The 3,755-nt window shown below is 43.3% G+C and overlaps 1 long non-coding RNA gene across 1 annotated transcript in view; it reads left to right on the top strand.

Annotated features, from left to right (window-relative positions):
- Nucleotides 1-3,100, top strand: part of LOC123500490 — a 12,016-nt gene extending 8,916 nt beyond the window's left edge. Inside the window, exons 2-3 of the long non-coding RNA XR_006673341.1 lie at nt 1,997-2,157; nt 2,841-3,100. This is a non-coding gene — a long non-coding RNA (uncharacterized LOC123500490). The remainder of the gene's footprint in view (nt 1-1,996; nt 2,158-2,840) is intronic.
- The last annotated feature ends 655 nt before the right edge of the window (nt 3,101-3,755 follow it).

Below are 3,755 nucleotides of genomic sequence, written 5' to 3' on the forward strand. Positions count from 1 at the left end.
AGTTTGGTTTCAGAAAAGGAAGATCGTGCATATCCAATTTATTATGTTTTTATTCAAGAGTGACTGACATACTACAACATAGAGAGGGATGGGTGGATGCTATCTACCTGGACTTGAGAAAGGCCTTTTGATAAAGTACCACACAATAGACTGATGTGGAAACTAAAGAAGATTGGAGGAGTAAATGATAAACTAACAAAATGGATGGAAAATTACTTAATGGGAAGAGAAATGAGAACAGTGGTGAGAGGAAGGAAGTCCGAGTGGAAGAAGGTCACCAGTGGAGTTCCACAAGGGTCAGTGCTTGGTCCCATCATGTTTTTGATTTATGTTAATGATATGCCAGTAGGAATTGACAGTTAATGAACATGTTTGCGGACGATACTAAAATTATGAGGAGAGTAAGGAATGTGGAAGATTGTAACAAGTTACAGGAAGATCTTGATAAAATATATGAGTGGAGTAAGGAGTGGCAGATGGAATTTAATATAGACAAGACCCATGTTATGAAAATGTGAAGAAGTAGATACAGACCAAACTGGGATTACAGGCTGGGTGATGAGAAAATTAAAGAGACCAATGAGGAGAAAGACTTAGGAGTAACCGTGCAAAACACTTTGTCACCGGAGAAACACATTAACAAGATTTTTTGGAAAACATATAACATGCTTCAAAATATTGGCCTTGCGTTCCACTACCTAGATGAAGGAATGATGAAGAAGATATTATGTACCTTAATAGGACCCCAGTTAGAATATGCAGCTTGTGTCTGGTCACCGCATATGAAGAAAAATGTGAAGAAGGTAGAAAGGGTACAGAGGCTGGCAACAAGGATGGTACCAGGACTCAGGAGTTAGACTTTGAGGAAAGACTGAGGAAGCTGGGACTGACCACATTTGAAGAGAGAAGAATAAGAGGAGACATGATAACTATGTATAAATTGGTGAACAAGATTGACATACTGGACAGAGAGTTGATAAAGGTGACCACAAGTAATCAGCTCCAAGGACATGGAAAAAAGCTAATAAAAGACATCTGTCTAAATGACGTGAGAAAATAGTTTCCCGCATCGTAGCATTGATAAGTGGAATAAACTGAGCAGTGATGTCGTTGACGCGGTGTGTGTCAATCAGATGAAAGAGAGATATGACAGGAATGGACAAGGAGACAGGACACAGAGAGCTTAGCTCGGGCCCTGTAATACACAAATAGGTAAATACACACACACACACACACACACACACACACACACACACACACACACACACACACACACACACACACACACACACACACACACACAGTGGTTAGAGTGCTGGCTTCACAAGCCAGAGGACCAGGGTTCGATTCCCCGGCCGAGTGGAGATATTTGGGTGTGTCTCCTTTCATGTGTAGCCCTGTTCACCTAGCAGTGAGTAGGTACAGGATGTAAATCGAGGAGTTGTGACCTTGTTGTCCCGGTGTGTGCCTGGTCTCAGGCCTATCTGAAGATCGGAAATAATGAGCTCTGAGCTCGCTCCGTAGGGTAACGTCTGGCTGTCTCGTCAGAGACTGCAGCAGATCAAACAGTGAAACACACACACACACAAAACTTTCGAGAAAAACTTGATAAATGGACATATGGAGACAGGACACTATGAGCCCCGCTCGTCCCTGTACAATGCAACTAGGTAAATACACAGCACTGTTCAAAGAGAGAAGGGTTGGATAAATGGAGAAAAGTGTGTGAGTGGTGTTGTGGTACAGTGGTGGTGGTGTGGTGGTTGTGGTGTGCTATTAATCCTCCTTTGGCCATTTTGAAGGGGTTAAAATTTGAGTTAGGAAAGGTACAAGTGGTGATGTTTGTGATGAGGTAATCCACTCAGTTTGACAGGTAATCCACTCAGTTTGATGAGGTAATCCACTCAGTTTGACAGGTAATCCACTCTCTTTTGCAGGTAATCCACTCAGTTGTGGTAGTGGTGGTGACAGAGTGGGTGGTGTTTTTGTGTTGCAGGGTGTTGACTTGATGGGGTGTGTTGGTGCTGCAGGGTGTTGACTTCATGGGGTGTGTTGAGGGTGCTGTGTTCTCAACAAGGATGGTTTGCAAATGTGTTGGAGAGGAGGGCAGCACCCTGGTCTGGCACAGTGCTTCTGTCAATGGACACCTCACCATTGGTAAGTGCCTCATGTGTTGCTGTGTTGCTGTGATAGATAATGGTAGTTGTGGAGAGAGGTGCTGTACCAGTGGCTCCTCACCTTTTCACTGCCACCCTCCCCCACTGTATCATTGTGTCCTTCCCTCCATGTCCCTGCATCCCTGCACAGGTAACTCTTGATTTACGCATGTTTGATTTATGCGTTTTCGTTAATGTGTGATCGAAAAATATTATAATTAATTAAATTTGCGCGATCGGTTTGCTTACATACAATTTGGACCACATCTCGCATCCCCCCTATTATTTATTGTCTCTTACGAGAATTACAAGTTTGTTTTACACAATGCCTCTTGGAACTCATCTATTGTGTAAATGGAGATTACCTGTATACAATTCCCTCACTCATTAGAAGGGCAACATTTTAGCATTTTCATACATTTCTCTAACTCTACCATGCTTTCATTAAGGGAAGGCAAATAATATTAAACAAATTCATGGTTTTTCAAAGGGGTTGTGTCCCCTTAGAAATCAGTGACGCCTGATTAGTGAACACACACCCCCCATGTTGAGGACTACTGGGGTAGATAGTTGGTGGTGGTGGTGGTGGTGGTGGTAGTAGATAATTGGTGATGCTTGTGGTGGTGGTGGTGGTGGTGGTTGGTAAGGCAGCACACTAATGGTGGGTGGTTCCTGGGACAAAAGCAATGTGGAGGAGGTGGCCGAGGCACTCTTTGCTTGGTGGGCCAGTGACAGTTGCACCTTTGAGTTCAGCCAACACCTGGCCTACCTGTACTCTCTGGCTTCCCTGGGGCAGTTTGGTGCAGAAAGTGATGATGTGGCCGCAGCACCGACTCTGCTGGATCTGCCTGTGCTGAACATTGCACACCTGGATGGGAAAGAACCCTGTATTCTCTATTGCCAGGTGTGTGTGTGTGTGTGTGTGTGTGTGTGTGTGTGTGTGTGTGTGTGTGTGTGTGTGTGTGTGTGTGTGTTTACCTAGTTGTATTTACCTAGTTGTAGTTTTACAGGGCCTGGGCTTTATGCTCGTGTGGTCCCGTCTCCATATCTACACTTATCCAATTTTTCTTTAAAACTATGTACACTCTTTGCTGACACCACTTCCTCACGTCATGTGTGACAAATTTATTGAGTTTCTACTCTAGAATAGTTGATCAAGTACAAGAGAGAGGATGGATTGACTGTATTTATTTAGATCTAAAAAGGCTTTTGATAAAGTGCCACATGAAAGATTACTATGGAAGTTAGAGGAGAAGGGTGGCTTAAAAGGAAGCACATTGAGATGGATGAAGAATTACTTAAGGGGAGAGAAATAAGGACGATAGTTAAAGATATGAAGTCCAAGTGGAGAACAGTAGATAGCGAGTGCCACAGGGGTCAGTATTGGCACCAATACTTTTTCTCGTATATATAAATGACATGCCAGAGGGTGAACAGCTACATAAATCTGTTTGCGGACGATGCGAAACTGTGCAGAGTCATTAAACAAAAGAGGATTGTGAAATACTACAGGAAGACTTAAACAAGATCTGGATATGGAGCAAAAAATGGAGATGGAATTCAATGTGGACAAAAGCCATGTCATGGAAATGGGAAAAA

Source organism: Portunus trituberculatus, unplaced genomic scaffold (genome assembly GCF_017591435.1).
Source record: "Portunus trituberculatus isolate SZX2019 unplaced genomic scaffold, ASM1759143v1 PGA_scaffold_310__1_contigs__length_181738, whole genome shotgun sequence".
Lineage (NCBI taxonomy): Eukaryota > Metazoa > Arthropoda > Malacostraca > Decapoda > Portunidae > Portunus > Portunus trituberculatus.